The sequence below is a fragment of the Diadema antillarum genome, unplaced genomic scaffold, assembly GCF_040938485.1.
Source record: "Diadema antillarum isolate AM-2024a unplaced genomic scaffold, OU_Dant_1.0 seq00000080_RagTag, whole genome shotgun sequence".
NCBI lineage: Eukaryota > Metazoa > Echinodermata > Echinoidea > Diadematoida > Diadematidae > Diadema > Diadema antillarum.
The window spans coordinates 51,826-74,383 of NW_027271173.1; the positions used below are offsets into that span (position 1 = coordinate 51,826).

General features: G+C 37.0%; 1 long non-coding RNA gene across 1 annotated transcript in view; it reads left to right on the top strand.

Moving 5' to 3' along the window:
- The window catches only part of LOC139726182 (uncharacterized), a 72,876-nt gene that overhangs the window by 33,752 nt on the left and 16,566 nt on the right, over nucleotides 1–22,558 (top strand). Inside the window, exon 3 of the long non-coding RNA XR_011710589.1 lies at nucleotides 14,161–14,250. This is a non-coding gene — a long non-coding RNA (uncharacterized lncRNA). The remainder of the gene's footprint in view (nucleotides 1–14,160; nucleotides 14,251–22,558) is intronic.

Below are 22,558 nucleotides of genomic sequence, written 5' to 3' on the forward strand. Positions count from 1 at the left end.
AGAAGACTGCAATAGTTCATGATGTCATGGCAGGACAATGATGTATCAAAGAAAATATAAAGAGAATTCTACAAAACTTCTTCTTTTTTTAAAAATGAAAAGAGCATGTTTCCTTTACATGTTACTGACATATGGTGAGGGTAGTATTATTCTCCATGCTTTCTGAAAAAGGTAAAGTCAAGTTCCCTGCCATTATGCTAGAAAAGTAATAATATGTTGAATTTTCTTTGTATTGTTGTCGTGCAGTGATGTCATGCAGTGATGTCATAAACTATTGTAGTCATCTCATCCAGCAATGGCAGCACTGAACTTAAATAAAACTTCATAACGTTTGAATGGATTATCCAATTTTCTTCAAACTTAATTGATCTGTTCTACCATGGTTCTATGGCGCATGGTTCTACTAATACTACTGAGCTCCCTAAAGCCACATTTCAGTTTCATTTGCCTTTAAATTTGGTACATCTTGAAAAGAATGCACAGAGAAATCAAATTATGGAATACCTTGTGGTATATCATAAAAGCTGATTGGAAAAAAAACACTATGTGCAAACTGACATGGTATCCATATTTACCGTGTGAAGTTTTGTTTTGAAGGTTAAACATTTTTCTAAAATATTTTCTCATAAACATTCATCACTTCTCTTGAGAGATTCCGAAAACATTAGGTAAGGACTTGTGTCATAGATATAAATTTTATTTGCAGTGACATGAAATACCAGGCAATTGCAAAATATTGGTCATCTATGCCTTCGTTGATATGTCTCCCATGTTATATCCACACTACCCTCAACTCAACCTCGGCTCAAACAATCTGGATTTATTTTCATCAATATCTTTGGCATGCTGGTAAGGTGACATGGTTGTTTGAGTGCTCAGGACAAATTTTACTTTCAGGTGATATTGTTCCAGATTCATGGGAAAAGAGCAGTTGTTTGCTGCTTAAATCTACTTTAACATTCTGAAGAGCTTGAGAAGAAAGTAATCAGAAAACAGAAAATGAAAACAAATATTTTCTTATATCTATGTATGCAGGTCATCAAAAAACATTGCTGAATGTGGTTCACTTTCATTTTAAGCAAAGCCTTTTAATCAAATTTTGAATCTGAACGAGAAGAAGGAAATATGGAAAGTGAACAACTAGCAATAATGCTTTTATGAAGTCAGAGAGAACAGTTTCTTTACATAAAGGTCAAGAAACAGAGTCCGAATAATTCGTATTGTTTAAAAGCAAATGTTTGAAGTTCCATAGTCTCCATATACTGTAGAGTTATACAAATAAAATTGTATAAGACCAAACCTTAGAGGGGAAATCACCACAAATATATGTTGGTGCAGTGAATGCTGAAATATTAGTGGAACCCGTCAGTGAAATTTGGACATTGTGTTCAAAAGTAGTGATAATAATTATTTTAAAAAAACCCTTGGTTAAATCTGTATCCTGTCATCGCTTGGTATGAAGGTTACAAAAATGTGTGATGTCACAGTAGGGGAAAGATATTAGGAATTTGATATGTTTTCATTTTTCTAGCACAATAAAAGAGCTTGTGATTTCCTCCTTCAGTATAAATAGGCAAGGGAATAGTGTTGACCTGAACATACAGTTAGTCAGTAATACATCAAGGGAATATGTACTTTTCATGAAAAATGACATTTTGTGGAATTAACTTTATATTTTCTTTGCATGGAACCCCTACTGTGACATCATGGACTGCTGTAGCTTTTTTATCCAGTAATAACTGTATATATGCATTTATCCAAAACTTGGGAAAAAAAATCACAACTTTTGAACAGATTGTCTACTTTTTTCAAACTTCACTGATGTATTCATTTAACATTTGTGCTATTTCTGAATCCACATTTATGTTTAGGGTAAATGTCCCCTTAAAATTAGAAAAGTGTAAATGCACGGCTATATATATGTTGATGTTAATGGAGTTAGATCGGAAAGTAAAATGCATTTTTTTGGGGGGGGGGGAGGGGAACCCCAGCCAAACCCTTAAGAGTTACAGCTGTAGGTGTGCTGAAATATCCTCAATCTTCTTCTAGATAAAGAATTCACCAAATAACATGGAAATCTGTAAAGAATCTATGACACACATTTACTTGAACAACATAGAAGCAGGTAGGTGGGACAACACCTCAGAGGTGAGATTCTCACTCTTGAATTCCCGAGTGTATTCCCTTCAGCTACTGTAGTCAGTGTTCAATCTGAAGGTACAGTTCTGCACTGTACACATTTTCTTTTCACAAAGGAAAATGTGCAATGCTTATTTATAGGGATTGTTTAAAACGACAGTTGCTTGAAAAGTTTAATGTCGTTTCCATACCATTTTACAGGTAGACTTTATTGTAGGGAGTCACATCAGACAAACTCATTGATAGAGGTTTTGAATAAGTCTTCTACATAAGTAGCTTTTGGTGAAAAAAACAAAAGAAATGATATAATCATCATGCAGATCCATTTTGATCAAGCCATATCTAAAAAAAAAATACTTGGATCATCATAAATATTTGAATCACATTCAAGTCTAAGACAAAAGTGTTATTAGTGATAGAAATAAAATATAATAATAGATCAGAATAAAAAAAAAAGTTGTGCACTTGGAGTATTTCATTTGACTGATTTGACACAATACAAGTTGCAACTTGTATTGTGTATCATTACATGGTGAACCACAAAGCAAGTGTATCTTAAGTTACAACTATTATTACTAGTTGTACTGCTACTACTACTGCTACTACTGATAATGATAATAATCATGATGATAATAAGATAGTAATGAGAGTGATAATGGTGATAATGATAATTCCCAAGAAAGCATTTGTAAATTTGTTTTGATGTTTCTGATCTACTTCATCAAGAATTGACAGAACTGTCATAGTTTTAATCATTCAGCAATTTAATCAAATAATTCCAATGGTTTAGCCCTAACTTAAAGGTTCATCATGGCTGTATCATAACACTTTGTACCAGTACCCCATCTTTTTTTCTTTCTTTTTTTTGTCTGCTCATCGATCAGTCCTATCAATGCAACTTGGATTTTATGCCAAGAACTTCCTGAATCACTAACACATCTAATTGTGATTGATCAAAAATGTGAAAAAAAGTGTTTGTTATCAGTCTTGTGACCTCTGCAGAGTGAATGTCAATACTAACAAGCATCAATCCTGGGAAGAGAGACAGAAAGAGGGGGGGAAAAAACCCTGATAGGTTCAAGGTTTCATTTGATCATCATTATTATATTTTTTTAGAGTCTGCACAAGCTTATATAATTTGAGCTGTGAGAGTATAAAAGAGTGCTCAAATGACGGCAATCACCGAGAAATTACCACTCATAATGTAATTGGGTGTCAGGTGATGGGTTATTCCCGTGAAATGGGTGGGATCTGAGTAAATATTTTCAAGGAAGACAAAATAATTTGTTACCTCTTAACCAGGCACTCTGGTTAATGGGGCAAAGCCTTGTATCTGTCACTGTCGCTGACTTTGTGCAGTAAAACTAATTACTGTGCGGTATTTGTCGCAGCTTATGCTACAAATGTAAATGCCAGTCACATGTTAATGCAAAGTATGTGCTGTAAAGGTTGATATTTTTGCGCATGTACTTTTTCACGCTCTGCTGAGTAACACAAAGTTCACATGTTTTAAATTCTGTGGAATCAAGACATTACGGAGTGGTACATATAACAAGCAAAAAAAATTGTGTGCTTTTATTTCCTTGTGAGTTCCTGGTCATGCTGTGGGTATTAGTTGTATGGCATATACTATACATATTGCTAGTCGGGTTTGGAGGGAAAGTGATGTATGATGCTTAACAGACTTGTTTGTCTGCTTGCCACATGAGAAATGGAAAGGACAGCCAAGAATACACCTTTACAATTGGAGCAGAGCTTTAGGAACGACCAATGCTAATCCTTACACCAGTTTCACTTTGGTGTTGAGATTTTTTTTAACACTTTCATAACTTTTTTATACTTATCATTGATAGCCATATATATATACACTTGTACCAGGAAAGGGAATTCGTAAGCACATATAGGTGCTATTTCCTATTACAGGCAATCATTTAGGGGTATCTATTGGAAATGATGTAGGGTTTTATTAGTAATGAAAACTACATGCTATGAGTCAGATTGTTAAATTCCCCATGACCATTAATAAGGTGATTTAATTTCTTCTTTTTTTTGTTTTGGTGTAAAGGTAATGGTTGCAGGATGGGGGATTGGGCCCTCACATTGATTTACTTTGCTTAAAGGCGTTATTTACCATTTGCAGATGAAACAAACGCCCAGCTTTAGTGCTTCAAAATAGTTCTAAAATGTGAGTTAGGGATAGAAACAACCAATGTAAAAATTGGAATCAGTTTAGTCAATGTTAAGTATTGTTAAATATAGAAATGCGAACAAAAGGTAAAATAAAAACGTTTCTTGTCTAAACCGTCTACAGTTATGGTTTATTGAGAAAAAAAGTGATATCTCCTTTAGGTTTTATTGCAAAATTTTTATACGGTAGGATGTTTTGTTATACAGCTGACCTACACAAATGCATCAAAAGTGATATCTTGAACATTTTTGAAATCACTGCTCCCAAAGGTAAACATTACCTTTGATATTGAGTACAGAGGTCTTACCCCAACATATTTGTGTCTGTATGTCAGTGAGGGGGAAAAAAATCATTGACTCAACAAGTATTCCTAAATAAAAGTTTTGGACATAAATATTGGCCATGCCTTGAATATGATAATCAGTGTGGAATCTATTCCATAGAACATTTCCGAGAACTGTGCGTGAGATGTTTCACGGGCAGTGTCCGGGAAAGTTGGCGCAATTTCTTTGCTTGTCAGCGGACGACATATTCCATGCCAAGGTGTAAACGTAACCACTGACCTTGAACATACCTCATCTACTTCCTTGTTTTCATCCTCTGTGTTTTGAGGCAAATTGTAGCCTAGGGAACATGCACCAGTAACTAACACTGTGCATGATGCTCATTAAATGCCTTAGGATGGAAGTTAGCTCCAAAGTCACATGCAGCTATGATGTGATGGTCCTTTCCGAGTACTGAAGTGGATTTGGTCCTGCCATTTGCAGAGCAATTCATTTGCATGTTTCTACCATATGTGAGATATATAATTTCTTCATTCAGAGTAAGAGAGTACATATATTTTTGTCGTTTTTTTTTCTGAACTTGTCAAACATAATGGTAATGAGCAATGCCCCTGAAATTTAAGTGAGCAGTCTTGTACATCTTGAATATTTCTCTTTTTTACTCATTTTTTAAAGTTTGTTCTTTTCTGTTTTTGCTGTAATTCTTGTTTACAGTATCTGGCAGTGCTGCGGCAACACTTTGCTCACAGTACATGTGTTGATGGATTGAAGATTCAAGGCAAGGGACATACAAATCACTGCACTCTCTCTTACCATTGTACCATGGTCATTTAGTTGACTAATGCCCACATAATTGTAGTTGCCACATATGAGTTTTGATTGCCCTGGACCCATGAACATGTTGGGCAGAGACACTTGGGAGACATACATTATGCTGCCTTAACCCTGTCAGATGGAGTCACCAATTTCAAATATCATTGACTCTGTACACAGTAACATCGTCCAGGGTAAATATACAGGTGAAGTCACTGACTCTTTCTTGAATGATGTAGCCAAGTAGTATAAGACCGGTACAAAAGTTTGCAGGCGGTATTTGATTCAATGACCAATTTGTTGACAAGGGTTGTTATCTATATTATGTCGCCAAAGTGGACTATTATTTACATAAGCATATCTATTACAGATAAATGTATGTAGATATGTGTGTGTGTGTGTGTGTGTGTGTGTGTGTTTGTCTTGTATCCCGAAATATACATGTGTATATTCATAATTCATATATTCAGAAATATATACTTGTATGTATATGTATTATATGCATAAATTTATATATAATATGTTTATCAGCAATAGATAGGGTAATGTAAATAATCACCCACTTTGATGACAATACTACAAAGATGATAACAACTCTTATCAACGAATGATACTCATCCCTGTCTATTTGTTGATCAAAGAAGTTTTGACAACTGACAGTTGCTAGCGTGATAATGTTGTCTATTTAATTTCTAATTCACGTGAACTCGAGTGGAAAAGATATGGAAATAATATCATGTTTTCAAGTTCCTGTGGTAGTAATGACCTTTGCAATTGTTGTGCAATATGTAAAGAAGACAATTTTTTGGAATCTGATGATTCAGTTTGATTTTGATTGAATTAATTTCTGGATTTTGATTCAGTATCAAATATAATACAATCATTACAATTTATTTGACATAAAATGATTGCAGTATATATAATTACATAATCATTATTTGAGTTTGTTATGGTGCATGGATATAAATGTGATGTACTGCAAGCTTTTGAAACAGGCTCTAAAGCCTGAATTGGCCAAGTGCAGCATTATCTGCATCTGTTTCAGGTGATTACTGTTTGAGATGCTAATTTGCTGGCGATGAGCAATGCGCATGGGACGTTAGTCCTCAATCGCCACTACATGTACAGGTACATACGGCGTGGCTCATTTGTATTCCAGACAGTCAATTTTTCCTGAATCCATGGAGCTGTACTTGTGTATGTTTGCAAGAAAGGTTTCTTGTCAGTTTGATATTGGTGACCTTTTTTTTTTCTCTCTCTTGTCTTCAGTCTGACTATCCCACACCATACACAGACAGGGTTATATATTCTTTTTTTTTTCTCCATGAGCAGCGAAGGTTGCTGTTATTTGTGTTCTATCTTTTTTTTTTTCTGAGGGGTACTGTAACCATCTGTGCTTTGTAGCAGTCCCCCCCCCCCCCCCCCCCCCCCCGTTTCCAAATGCCTGTTAGATTATCCATTATTTGATACAGCATTAATTTGTTTTTTTATGACTCTGTCTAAAGTTTGTTGCCCTATTACATAACAATTCACAAGTTTATGTGAATGTTTGAAATAATTTGTGTTCGTGCAATTATGCTGTGTTAATGATCGTGTGAAACCGATTGTTGGAAATGGAAATAAATGAAAGGAGGTGAAGTACACACTATATTGCTAGGTGTAAAAATTTCCAAGGAGAACTCACAATAGAGATTTATCCCTTGTAGATCAATGTATGATGGAACTCTCGATAGAACAGTACATGGTTGATAATTTTGTGTTATAAACATGAAGGACATATATGTATACATAATGTCCCAAACCAAGCTAGACAGTATCATAGTGGTTGTCAGTAAAAGTATTGGATTTCCAACTGATTCTGCTGATGCTGTGAAATATTTATTCTCAATAGTTCCCAGCTCATTTGCTTGATGGAAAGAATAGAAATAATAAATGGGGATGCCTGCATCTGATACAGATGAAATCGTGCTGTTAGATATGAAGGTCAGCACACTGCTTTGTTCTCTTGAGCATCGTCAGAGCGGAGCAGAATTCATTTGTTGGACGCAGGATGTCGGCAGACCGCCAGACAGTGGAACTACAAATAAAAAGTGGTTTACAGGCTACATTACACTCATTTTCCCCTAGAGGACAGTGGAAGTGTCCACATTGTACACAATAGGGTATTTCTACTGTATAAGTGACCATTTCTCGCAGTTTTTACAGCTGAGGGTTGTACAACTTTTCACTCACCAGTTGCCTTCGCCCATTGTTGACATATGAATATTTGTATCATGATTGAAATGTGACATACTTTTGACACCATCAAATCTTGTGCATTTCAAATCTACATAAATCTTATAGGCGGTGGTCAGAAGTCGCTGGTCTGCTGAAAAAATGACATTGGTGAAAGCTAATTTTACACGTTTTAGCCCTGTTTGAAGAAAAAACTCCCAACATTGATGTATTTTTGGTTTCTTTTTTTATAGAGTATAATTATAGGGAATGAGTTTTGAGTTATGATTGTAATTGTCATATTTAGAGCATGTATGATCTATGTTAACTTGCAGTTCAATTGATGTCTTAAATGTGAAATGAAATCAGTTCATGTTTGACTTTGATACTATTTTTCTCACATTGTGTATATTATCATTTCTAACAGCGTGCAGTGTATGTCCCATAAAAAATGCTTTAAAATGTGAAATATCTTTAAGGGGGCAACTGACCTTGGCAGGATACAGGTAGGTAAGTTATGATGCTATCAAAGTTTTTGAAAAAAATAGAGATAATGAATAGATGATTCATTAGAAGGATGCAGACATTCAGGGGTTGGGTAGAGGAATGCCACATTGTTTACCCACACAAAAAGAATTGTGGTGTGTGGCCCCTTGGAGGGGTGTGAACCTGCTAGATTTGGTAGTGCACAGAGAACGTGGGTGCCCCAGCTGCTCCTGTAACAAAGTGCCTGCAGTTAACATGATATCGAAAAAGGTGGAACTACCCATGGGGGATGGAACATGGTATTAATGTGGTAAAATATGTCTTTCTTCTGTGTGTGTGTGACAATGAATTTGTTGATATAGTGAGGACCTTGATCCACTTAAATTGCTGCATGGTTGTGCACTATTGAGCAGACAATCTGCAAGGTTGAGGTGCCTTCTTCAGAGACCAAAAGAAAGAAAGAAAGAAAGAAGACAAATTCTTCCTACTCAATATGTCACAATGCACAGAGCTTGCTAGACGAAGAATGCGTTTGGAAGAATGAACTGTTTTTAACCCCCTCCCCCTTGTATTTGAGGGGTGGGGGTTGGGAGTTAATCTTTAAAAAAATCCCACTGTACAAATTCCATGTGCATCTCACAAGCTATTTAACCCAAAAGGGGAGTACAATACCCCTTTGAGTTTGAATACCACGTCACATTTTTTTTTCTCCAATTCTGTCTATTATTCAACTTCACGCATATATATTGTATTGTGCACAGATCAGGTGGGCCATTTCAGGGAATTCCCCTGCCACCAGATTTATGTCTTTTTATGTCATTGAATCCAATTGACACTTGCATCATGAGTTTACTCACCATCTGATAAGCAAAGGCCCGCACAAACATAGAGCCTCCTTGGTCAGACAGGGAAGTCAAACAGCACATTGAATTATGCACGCATCCCTTGACATCACATGCATGTCGCTTTAAAGAAAAGAAAGAAAAACAAAACCAAGGGTATCGAAAATGTCAACAAGGATAAACTGTTAGGAAATTGACAGAAGGTCATATGGGCAATATAGATGTTGGGGGAGCCTTGTAGAGTCTCAACACTTTTACTGGACGGCAGACGATACTCGCTGCTCATGATTGAGGCATTTTCTGCATATATGTCCGTGGATGGGACATTGGCTTCGGACTGCTGGTGATTGCACAATGAAATACTGACGAGAACATAACAGCGTGCAAGGTAGTAAGTCTTGTACTTTCAATAAACTTTTATATGAAGTCATTTTTTCTTTCTCTCCAGCAAAGCCTGCCGTAAGTGAGAGTAAATTGCTACTGGTACAAGCTCATGTTTTGTGCCACTTTGAAACCTACGTCATGATGTGTTAAAAGGTCCTTGCTGCTGTTCATATTGCCATGTATTTGTTTTCAGCAAGATCGATAACATTTTCTGTCTTGTGCCATGATATTTGATGAGCTTTTGTGTTAGGCTATTTTGGGTAAATAGTTGTGAAAGGGTTCTATAAAGTATCAGCCAATCATTAAGTTATTTTGAAGGCTAAGCTAGAAACAGGCTCATTTTAGCTTGAAATATCAATTTATCAAGGCGACCCATCAAACTATGCAGTGTGTGTTATAACAAAAATGTGTATGCAAAAATGCTTTTTTTTTTAATATTGCAGCCACTGAAAGACTTGTGTAGAAAGTTTGGCGTAAACCGGAGTAAGAATTTTATGATGTTCTTAGCTGTAGAATGTAATAACTGATATTTCACTAATTTGTCCAATACGTAAGGCTAATTTGAATATTGAATACCATCTACAGGCATTTCTCTTTTTTTTTTAAATAAAAATCTTGAGGATCTCCTGGCATGACTACCACTTGTACATACATTGGATGTTCAATCCCTTTTTGAACACTTTACCATCATAATCATATGTTTGTCAGGAATGAGCTCTTATGCATTTACTCAAGAAGCTGACAGAAAAGTCCACAACTGTTTTCATGTTTCACCCCTTCCCCCCCCCCCCAAAAAAAAAAGAAGAAGATAATAATAATAAATGGATGAGATGGGATGAGGGAACTAGTAGGGGTTACATCGTTTGACTCTTTTTGCATTCACCATTTTTTGTGAAAAAAAAACACAACAAAAACATATTTCCTTTGAAAATGGCTGTGATTTGTATTGAGTGGCTTGGTTCAAATCCTATTACTATTTCTGTTCTTGTTAACATGGTTCAGTGAATTACATATCATGAATATTAGACAAAGAAAAAAAAAACATGGCCGATACCACTTATTCCCAAGAGAACCAAACCAAATATATCCCACTTAGAAGTACTTGGGTAATCTGGTCCATTTATCCATATCATTTTTGAAAAAAAGGGAAATGTTTGTTTGTGTTCATGTTTTCTCAAAGCAAGTCCCGGGCTCTCCACGCTTCCTGCTGTGATTCTGAGAATGCGATGGGAATCTAAAATGTGATGCCCCTGCTAGCTTTCGGAATACTTTATCAAACAAATCATGCGCAAAATCCACGTAGTGTTTGTGACACAGCTGAGGGGTAATTCTAGTGTCTTTTTGTGGCATTTAAGTATGGACACAACAGGAAAAAGAGGAAACAAAAGTGTGAAGCGATACGTCCGAGACATTTACTAATTTCAGCCAACTGACTCCATTTTTCATCAGCACGATGGCATTATTTAGAAATCTTGTCTTTCACACTATTTCACCAATTCTTGGTAACCATCTATAAAGAAAGCATGCAGTGATTCCCTCTCATCTTCCCCTTTTATCATTTTTACCTCCGCCAAGGGAAGAGGTTATGTTTTCTTCGGCGTTTGTTTATTTGTTTGTCTGTTTGTCTGTGTGCTAAATAACTCAAAAAGTTCTGAACGGATTAGGATGAAACTTATAGGAAAGGTTGAGAATGACACAAGTAACAGATGATTAAATTTGATCTGGCAATTTTTGTGGATTTTATGAAGGATTTTCAATATTTTGGCAGGTAGGGTCAATGAACTTTGGAGTTCAAGCTGTGCATTTTTGAGGTTTTCATACGCGCACTAGAGTGCGTGCTCTAGTTTCTGCTAAGGTGAGGCGCGCTGCGCAGCTGGAAGTTGAAGACATAACAAAAGGCTTCTATATTGGGAAATCAGGGGACTTTCAGCACACATATATATGGGTGGAAATCACTGATCTCTCATATGGAAGAACAAGATCAGTGGTGGAAATGAGCTGCTTTAATTTGCAGAGGTTTGCGCTCTCAGAGTGCTTCTCTAGTTATTTTGTACTTTTGACTGATATAAGCATCATCACCAAGGTGCCTGGAGATATGAAAATGGATGTGTTTTTGGGTGTTTTTTTCCCAGCGGAAGTTTTACACAATGACCAGTAATGTACTGCCCTGGGATGCTTGCTTTTGATGCAGTAAAAGACAAAGCGGTTTCTGTTTCAGAGCTCTGTACAACACTGGGCAGTACAATACAATTCCACGCAATATATACTGGGCCCTTGAATTTCGAGTCTGATGCTCTCAAGTGAACCAAATGTTAATAGTATACTTTGAGGTGAACTGGACTTCAAACTAAGTGCTGTCAACGTCTGAAGTCTGTGACTGCCTTGCCTTTCTTGAAAGGTGTTTTGGAAGAACAAAATCGAGCTTTTACTCTGCTCTGCTTCACACACAAGTGTCAGAGGTCAAAGTTCATAGTTACCATCCGTAGCTTTTTTTGAACAAGAAATGCATTATGTATATATTATAGGTGCATTTTCTTGACAGTGGGATAGTGCAGTCAATGAGCTTTTCAGCTTTTCCCTACTTTTGAGCTCAGATTCTGATCAAGCAGATCATACTCTAGATGTGCATGACGTAATTTCTGTCTGTTTCAGTGAAAATGCCAAAAGCAGCATTATGTCTGACAACACAAGCATTATGACAGTGACATGAAGACTCATCGTACACCCCTTTCATTCTCTTTTGCCAGTTTGAAAGGGGTTTTGACTGATTCGGGTTCGTTGAGGGCAGTAGACAATTTGTGGCACTGGGCGCAGCCATTAGCTCAAATTGCGGTGTCCCAGCCGACCCCCCCTCCTTTCCCCCACCCCGGGGCAACATGTTTATCGCGCACTTAGTAGCAGGAGTACGCGCACTTGTAACAAAGGTTCGCGCATTAAGCAAGCGTTCGCTCACTCAGTATGAGACGCCTATTGGCTATGTAAACAACCATGCATCAGTTTTTCATTCCTTGCACGTGAGAGGGGTGGGGGAGAGGGAGGGGGGGTCGGCCGGGACACCGCAGTAATGGCGCTGCCCATGCCGATAATACACAAACCGCCTCACAGAATCGGTCAATATGTGGCCGCCCACCTCAAGACCCACAAAAACTTGCAATTCAGCATTCTCTGTAATGGACCAAAATATGTCATTTGGGTTGACCAGCTCAAATTTTATGATTTTAACCTGACAGACTAATCTTTTTTTCTTCCTACTGTCCAAATTAGGAGGCTTAGAATAAAACCAAATCAAGATATTAGCATTTTTTTCTGGACCATGTTTTTTTTTCATTCATTTTGTTCATTCACAGTATGCATGAGTAACCCCAATTTTTAAATCCTTTTTTTCCCCCCTTTTTCTAGGAATGAGATTATCCCTTTCAACTCTCACTTATTTCAATCAGTTTTTGAATGGGTTAGGAGGGTCCAATTTTAAGAAATTATGTATCTTTTGAAAGCTTAATAGAGCTTCTTCTTGGAAACTGCATAGAAAAGTGAAACTTCATTCCGGCCGGCTTCTGTGTGGATTTTGAGCTGGGCGGTCACTTACAATTTTTCTGAAACTGTGGGAGTGAAACTGTCACTTAAAAAAAAACACAACAACAACAAATTATGTCTCTCCTCAAGCTGTTTGAGGAAAGTTTGGAGTAATTGAATTTTTTGGTGTACAAATACACTTTAATATTTTGGTGGATTTAGACATTGTCTCGCATTTTCCCTTTACTATTTCAGAATAGATCAAGAGTAAATTGTAAGAAAATACATGTAGGCCAGAAAGTTTGGTTTAAACAAACACAGGAGGAAAGTATGGAATAATCATATTTTATAAGAACTGTCAAGTGAGCTCCCGTCCTGCAAGCCCTCACAAGATGTATTTCACAAGTGGCTTTATCTCTACTATTGCTCTTGTTTTTAACCCGTTGAAGACTAGTCCCGAGTATACTCAGGCAGGTGTCTATGGGAAATGTGTGTTACAGCAAAATCAGTCCGTCCTCAGTGGGTTAAAGAGAATGCATGAGAAATCTGTGTGTCAGATTCTCAGCAGGTTTTACTCATTCGTGTTTAACAGATTTCATGTAGGCCCTCTGCATCAGTCCTAAAGTATGTAAAGAGAACCCTTCTTTGGGAACCCCAAAGGCAAAACAGCAATGGGCAGAGTCAGAATAGTATTCTTGACTGATTTTTTTTCTCTCTCTCTCCTTTCTTTGTAGAGACTTCATCAGTTTGTGTGTGTATGCTTGTGTGTTTGTGTGTGTGTAGGTTTCTGATGATGTAAATATATCCCTTTCAGTGAAAAAGGAAGAACATCCCATATTCTATGCGAATGTCAATATGTACATGTATTGGGTATTCCCCTTACTCAGTCGTGGGACAGATTTGTAATCAAAGGGTATTCTGGAATTCATCAAAAAAAAATCTTTCAGGTGCCAGTTCACAGGAATTGTTTCCAGTGCTATATTAGTGTTTGTTGGTGTTGTTTTTTGTTTGTTTGTTTGTAGACTTGTTGGTTTTTATTGTGTGCAATGACTACCAGGAGTAATAATGTCTGGCATGTTCCTGGATGTTTATTGTGTACCTGTTATGAAACAAGTAATTCATGCATAAACTGAATAATGTGGTCCAGACATGATTATCAACCTGCTGAACTTTGCTATAACCTGGATGTGTATTTTGTACTGCAGTCTTAGTTCAAAATATTCTGTTGAGACACTGACTCAAAATTTCATTTGTTGTATTTTCTTTTTTTATCATTATTTCTCATGAATGGTGGCAGGCTTTCCAAGGCAAGACAAGAAGAAAATATCTTTGGACGTGGCCAGCTGTAGAGTCAACATCTGCCCGCAGATGGTGAAAGTTCATTGAGGTAGGTGCATTGTTGGACTTGGAGACTTCTTCTTTTATACTTTTTCTTCTCATTCTTCTTCTCATTTTTCTTCTCATTTTTCTTCTTTTTCTGGCACAATGTGCCCGGTTGATATTTGCTGAACGTAAGCCAGTTCACAGTTCCACTTTGTGCATGAGCAGAAGAAAGGTCAAAAGAAGAACAGGCATGTTGGTTTTTGAATTCACTTGGATAAGCAGCTGTGATGTAAAGATTATTAATGTAATCCTTATAAATGCTGCTTGCCAGCACATCCACCGGACAGCAAAAGTGGTATTTGGCAATATCAATAGAAAGAGATTGTCAAAATACATTCAATGCAAAATATTTGAAATGGATGTTTTCCCAAGTGTTAATTGAGGGATCATTCTGGTCATCTGATCTACGCAAGTTCATTCTTTGTTTGAACAGGATCAATGAATTCCATAAATTGTAATGGCAAGCTTAAGCATTATGTCGCTCTAAAACGAGTGAAGTGCCCTTAAGGCTGCGTTCACATAGAAGTATTCGGTATTCGGCATTCGCTATTCGCTATTCGCTATTCGGGCACCGAGTACACCATCATCCGCACCGTCAACTCACCATCCCATGCAGTGAGGATTTCTTCCTCCTACATCCCAGCAAATCTTATTAACAATTTCTAAACTGCATCAGAATGTCAGTCTACATGCTTATTTTTGCGAAAGGGCAAATCCAGACCAAAATTGTCGTTATTTCATAAACGAGACACGGTATACGCTGTAAGAAAATCGAACAAGCTCGATTCCCACTTTGCTATACTATTCGCAGCTATTCGGTACTTTCGAATAGTGCCCTCCTATGTGAACCGGTGTGAGGAAATCCTATCGTTCGATTCAAGCTATTCGCGTGCCCTCGAAAACGAGCCCCGAATACCCGAATAGTATACTTCTATGTGAACGCAGCCTAACCGACTGAGAAAAAAGAAAGGTAATTCCGACCAATGTGCCAACTCCAAACTGGCCTATTGTTAGTTGCCTGGGGCTGAAGAGATCTCTATAAAGAAAGTGCAACACCACCTTCGGTGCAAAGCGACTTCAACCCATTGAGGACGAGCTGATTTTGCCATGACACACGTTTCCCATGGACGCCTGCCCAAGTATACTCGGAACTAGTCCTGGACAGGTTAATAAATGGCATAAAATCAAACAAACACCATAGTAGAAATTTAATAAAAGTTGGATATAAAACTGGAATTTTTTTTCTGAATTTCAAGTCTTTTTGGGTCATACAAAAAATCTTTGGTCATATAAAACAGTGATATTCATCACAATCATGTGTGTATATTCAGTTCAGTTCAGTTCAAATTTATTTCGTTTTTTTCACAATGAAATAATATATAAACATAAATCTCACTTTCTTCAGTGACAACAATGATGTATATAGATTCATGCAAAGAAAGCAATTATTAAAAACTTACAGTAAGAATACATTACACAATTGTTGATAAAGTAACAAAAGTGAAATAATTGTCAATATGCATTGTGTGAAAAAAAAACAAAAAAACGTAATCATCATAATAGATGAAGTGTCGACTCCACCACCTCACAAATGTCCCATTGATTTGGACTTGTACATCATCATCATCAGAGGCTTTCGATTCATTTGAGTAAATAAAAGGAATGGATAATATCCTATGCATCAAATTGTTCTAGAGTTGTAATAACTTCCTGATTGACAAAGATGAGTTAAAAAGTGGAAAGGAGTTTTAGTTTCATACCATCAACCAGAGACTTACTTTTGATTTCAATTTTATGTCCAGATCAGCATAAAAGTTGCTAGGTGATGGCCCCATCCTCTCATCTAGTTTGCATTGTGTGGTTGTAAACACTCTTGAGACTTCAGCATTTCTCAAATTTTCCATTTGGTGTTGGTTTTGATGAAATTTTAGCCATTCTGATCTTCCAGGGAAGTTGATAGATCATCAGCAGTTTTAAGTTACTGAAGGGCTTCTAATGATGCATTCATTTTCTCATTCAGTGAAGTTTATGGTGGTTAAGTGAGATAGAGATGAATGCAGGTTCAGTATTAAAAAATTAAGAGCATTTGAAGGTGAAATCTAAAAAAAAGTACCAATGCAGATATTCCTTAATGGTTCAGCAAATTTTTAGGGTGGGGTATAGATATGTGAAATCTTAATGGCCAGATCTTTTGAAGTTCCCACCTCAATCACAAGTAGAATAAAATTTTATGGACAAGTCCACATTCGGACCCATTCAATGTTTGCTCATTATGTGGATTTTATGAGGCAGTTTGTCACACTATGGATTCAGTGCAAGAACAGGCGAACATTCACTGACATGTAGACAGAGATTAAAGGAAATGTTCAAATTCAGTATATCACCACAAGCATGGCTAATACATTTTTTTTTTTGTCTACTATTTCTGTACATATGTTTGTGTGAGTTATATCTACTGGACATCCCAGTCAAGCTTTTGATAGCTTATGACGATCCACACAAACTGCATGACATATATTTCATGCACGAACTATTTGTATATTTGTGTATTATGTCTTTATGTCGTGTATGTATATGCATTTTGTGACTAAATCAAATCAAATCAAATCAAATCAAATCAAATCAAACTTGGTTACTATTGAAACATACAACTTGTATGAGAATTACGGGTACAGCTATAACTGACACACTATTCTGAATATTAAAGTCAGACTTAGCTTTGCACAAAACAATATATAATTTCCTCTACTATACCCTTACATGTAGCATCTTGTGAAAACAACTTTATCAAGTTATCTTCCTCCAATTCTGTTTAAAGCACCTCAAAATATGATATATATATTTTTTTTTTTCTAGACTTAAATATGAGAAATTGAAGTTTTCCTGTTGTGGAAGGTCATTGGTTTAGCTTACACGGAAAAGAAAAAAACGAATGGTATTCTGAAAGACTGTACACCATTCACGTCATGTATTCAACAATTTTATCGAGCATAATGAAATGACATCATGGTATCGTGACATAGTTGAATTGCCAAGATAATGATGCCATTAAAAAAATATGACATACAGAATTTCAAGCACTTTTTCTTCTAGTGTACATTTGGTTTTGCTAATAGACTTGTGTTAATACTAGTCTAAGGAGTAATGACATCACTACCCCTTTAGTGTTAGTCAGCTCATGTCTGTATAAGACTCGTCCGTCAGAAGAGAGAGAGAAAAAAAAACGCATGTTATCTGCCAAAGCCATACCAGTCTAGCTTGGCATGTTCCTCTCTTTACCACATAATACAAAGCGCACATTTGCTATTTTTCGATGCCTGCGTGATACCGCCCCCACCCCACCCTCAGCAACAGTAGACATAGGAAGCAGAAACATGTGTTAGCTGCTTCTGCAAAAGGGAAGTTACGTTTTTCCTTCCTTTCAACAATGGGGGGGGGGGATGTATTTGTCTGTCCTTCAGCTTTTTTTAAAGGATTGTTTGTGTCAGCAATTGAAGTTATTCATTCACACGACCTGTAGTACCATTTGAGGATTTTTTCAAAGAAGTGTTGTATATCCGGTTGTTGCTCCATGCAGGAACTCATGAACTGTATTTTCTTTCGTCAGTTAGAAGAGCACATCAATGTAAAGACATTTCCCACTGTTTGATTACTGTTCCAGGAGGAAATGATTTAATCAAAAATTTTTATGAATGTCATCGCTCCCAGCGGCCAACAATCATCAGAAGATTATCCATTACTGTACACATATTGATATTTTTGCACAATTGATTGGCTCAAAAATAGACATATTGACTCAAAAACATATGCGCGGGTTCTTGAATTGACGCTGTGCAATTTTCAACCCATTCAAATCTGCAGATAAAAGTGTGAATACCTTATCAAAAGTAGTGCGAAATACACAGATTGATGTTCCCCCAAATTTAGGCATTTACAGTATGATGTATAAGCATAGATTGGTAGAAAAGATATTGCAAAAAAAAATTGTGCGTGCAGATATCATGAAAAGAATTTTGCAAATTTTTAGTTTTGATAAAGAAGTACACAATCACTCGAGCTGTTATTAAAACATGATATGACAAAAACTTCTGTGCCCTTGTGGACAGCTGGATGCAATGCTCTTGGCGTTTCCAGAGAAAAAAAAAATGAAAGACTTTCTTTGAAACTCTGTCATGTTTTCTTCCCCCCCCCCCCTCTTCTATCATTGTGACATCACAGTGACATCACAGAATTGTCATACAGCTCACTCAGCCTGAGAGGGCAGTGCAAGGAGTCAACCAAAATGCTTCAAAAATTGATAACTTTTCAAAAGATTGTCAAATGTACCTCTAACTCTAGATTATTTGTGTTCTCCATTTTTTTTTTCTGCGTTTGCTGAATCCATAGATATGGGCGATCGAGGAATGTTTCTCTTTAAGTCAGTCACATCTCAAGACGCTAGGACATCCAGAGACAGTGGAAAGAGTGACGTGATCAGAATTACCATTGTTAGGGGAATGGGAGAAGGACAGAAGTTTATGTACAAACTTGGTATTATAAAGGGTATTAGGGTCTATTTCTCTGGTTGAGTGAATTCTACAAATGCATGCGGATACTCACTCGAACTATAGCATGCACACACCTCCACATGTACCGCACGTGTGTGCTTCCTTTTGTGTGCTTGTGTGTGTACAATGTGTGTGTGTGTGTGTGTGTGGGTCAAAAAATGTTACACATACACAGCTTGGACAAAATTTACACATCATACTTAACATAGGCACACATACACACAGACACAACACACATACATACACTACACATGCACACACAAATCCAACACATTATGCACATACAGCATACATACTACACAACACATTATGATGCACACACACACACAACACACACACACACACACACTTAAGTAAATGAAAGGAAAAGTAGATAGGATCAAGTATATAAAGCAGAGAGGGGTCATAGGTAAATTAAGTTTCTTAGGACAGCAATTTTCTAGTGACTCCACCCAGACTGGAAGGAATTTTGTGCATTAGTAGTATTCACTTCCTGGTTCCACTCATGCTTTAACCCATTGCAAGCCTTGAGTACCGGATGGCGCATAAAACCCCTTAGTGCTATACACACTGTCCAAAATCTGTAGCACGCGAAGGCCCGAATTCACGAAGGTGGTACAATGTTTGTCCATGGTTTAAACCATGGACAAACGTATGGGGTGCCAAGTGTCGCATGGCCTATTTCGTTACGAAATCAGTAATTTTGTCAACATTTCGTCGATGAAATGATCATTTCAATAATGAAATGGTCATTTCATCAACAACGTGACTGATTTCGTTTCGAAATAGGCCATGCGACATTTGGCGCCCCATATAAAACTACAGTTTTTGTCCTTGGTTTAAACCATGGACAAAATTGTACCACCTTCATGAATTCGGGACAAAGGGCCAATGCTGAATACGCCATATATGAGTCAAATATTTTGCGAATCGGGACTTCCTGACAATTTCATGAGTGGTTAAATTCGCGATTGTGGAGTATGTACCAAACGGAAGAATGTATGCAATCACGTCGCATTCATGTCGATGTCAGAGTTCATATTTTCATGTGTTTATAAATCCGTGAATAGCACTCGACTAAGGAAATTTGCAAAAATAAAAACCTTGTGAAATATTCAGCGTATACAGTATATGATAGTGAGTGCTTTCTGTCACTGCTACAGTATGCACCTACATGACACTGAAAAGGGTCATTTGCAATGTCCGATGTCAGTATCACGCTAGAGTGAAATACTATTTCGAGAGAGTTTAAGTATTAGTATGTTATCCATGGCAAATGACAACGACATTTCCTTTCGTTCTAGATTGTGTTGGCTTGTAAGAAATCTATCAATCTTACTGACAGGCTCAAGTAAAATTTCTGGGACATTCCCTCTTTGTGTTTCAACTTTTGTGCTGTCTCTTTTCGGACGTGACATTCAGTTGCAGCTGTTTCAGTTTGGTTTAGAAAGCAAGAAACAGCATATTGAATGATGAGTCTTTGTAACATAAGGTAACGTAGTGTCTCGGAATGTTTCATTTTCAAGTGTGGTATGAGAATGAATGCAGACTGAATTTCTCACCCTCTGTTCACCCACACGTTACATGCTTCTGTCCAATCAGGTGCTTTTTGCTTCTTTCACACAAACCAGGAAGACTCCTCGCTGAAAAATATTTTATACACGGATGTATAATTCCAAGGGCCTTTGATATGCACGAGATGAATTAAATTGAATTGAACTGAACTGAATTAAATCGAAAAGGGGGTTCCAATGAGGTGTGCTTTTGACTATTACGATTTCTTTTTCAATGTAATATGCAGAGTTTGCATGCTTTGCTGTAACACAGATTTCCCATAGACACCTGCCTGAGTATATATGTTGTACTTCGGACTAGTTTTCAATGGGTCACAGCAGGGCTGCACACTAACCCATTTTTTCTACTGGTCTGACCTGTCCGTTGGACCAGTAGGTACCCAGTTTTTCCATATTTTACTTATCCATTCCTTGAAAAAGTTACTGGTCCGACAGTGATTTTTACTGGTCAGGGACCGTCGGACTAGTTCCAGTGTGCAGCGTTGGTTACAGGTTATCAATGGTTGATGTTTTGTATGTGGACTACTTGTTCGTTTGTCTGCACTTAGTAGGACATTTGAGTTCATATCCTTGCAAATCTCATTAAAAATAATTTAGAATGAAAAGGGGCCTGAGCTTTCGATCCTAGCAGAATCTTCGTCAGAGGCAAAATTCCTCTGACTCTGATGAAGAGTCTGCTAGGATCGAAAGCTCAGGCCCCTTTTGACTCCATTTTACTCCATTGACTTGCCATTATTGGATAAGCACTTTTCAATAGCTTTTTTTTTTGCTATTTTCACTAAAAATAACTTACTGTCAGTTTCCGACCGCCCAAACCTTGTGTGGAGTTTGCTCAGCTGAATCCTAAGCATTGTATGTACATTGTACACATCAATCATGTGTTATTGCACTTGACTCGTAATCCCCGTAACACATGGTAGAATTACACTCAACTAGGGTTGACCGTTACGGATGAGCATACGCTTCGGTGTACATTTTCGCTGACGGGCAATTCTATTCTGGATGTAGCTGGCCTGTACTAGTCGTGGTTTTAGAATGTACCACGGTAGGCAGCGAACCTAGATTGATTTAAGGGCAAGTCCAAGATAAGGTCCCCTCAGAAGGCAAAATTTCATCTTTGCTCAATATTGACATGTTTGGTATCATTTTGAAGCTTATGAGTTGAAGTTTTGATTTCCGTGAAGGAAATAATGATATTATGTAAATTTATGCAAATTTCAAGGGCTTCATTTGCATAAATGTGAAACACAGCGTTACGTATGGGACATTTATAAAAATTCATATTAATTCAAAGGAAAGCAAATAATATTTGATTAATATGTGGACATAAGAAGTTCATCACATAGTTAAACTTGGTATGAAAATTTAGGGATTATGCAAGTGATTATGCAAATTAGCTCGTGTCCTATCATGGGATGTCCCATACGTAACAAAATGAGGTCATTTTTTTAGGTTTGTTCTGAAATTGCTTAGGTTATTTTAATGCCCTTTTGGAAAGTTCTAATTTATTGTTTAAAGAAATTAAATACCAGAGAAAAAAGGAAAAAAAAGTAAAAGAAATATTTTTTATTAGGCATTGAAATAATGTTACGTATGGGATAAATGCGTTACGTATGGGACATCCTCATACATATTGCATGTGAATGCATGTAGCTAGCTGGGAAGGTCTCTCAGTACACAAATGGTCAATCATCCTGAAGAAAGCATCCCAACATTGTAGCTACTTTTTGAGTTATAGACACTTGAAACAATACATGAACTTGACTGAACAATTTTCAGAAAGGGGGAGGGGAAAATGGCAAAATACACAATGAAAAATCAACATTAAAGGGATGGTATAGTTTTTTGTAGAAATGGGGATTCAATTTTCAACATTTAAAGAGATGATTGGAAACCAATTATATGAATAACAGTACTTAAGAGCATAAATTCCTAAGACTAGAGGAATTCAAAGTTTATGTGATGGAGATCCAATTTGAAATGGTTGTGATATATATATAGAAGAAAAATAAAGTAAAATGATCTTTTTTTATATTGCAAGTGATACACAAATTGTCCTTATTCAGTTTTCAGTAGTAGCCACAACAAAATTCATGGGTATACATACTGAGGTGTGACTCGAATCAATGACCTGACTGCTAGGCAGACATCATATATCTACTCGATCACAGGGGTTCCACGCAGCAGGTAT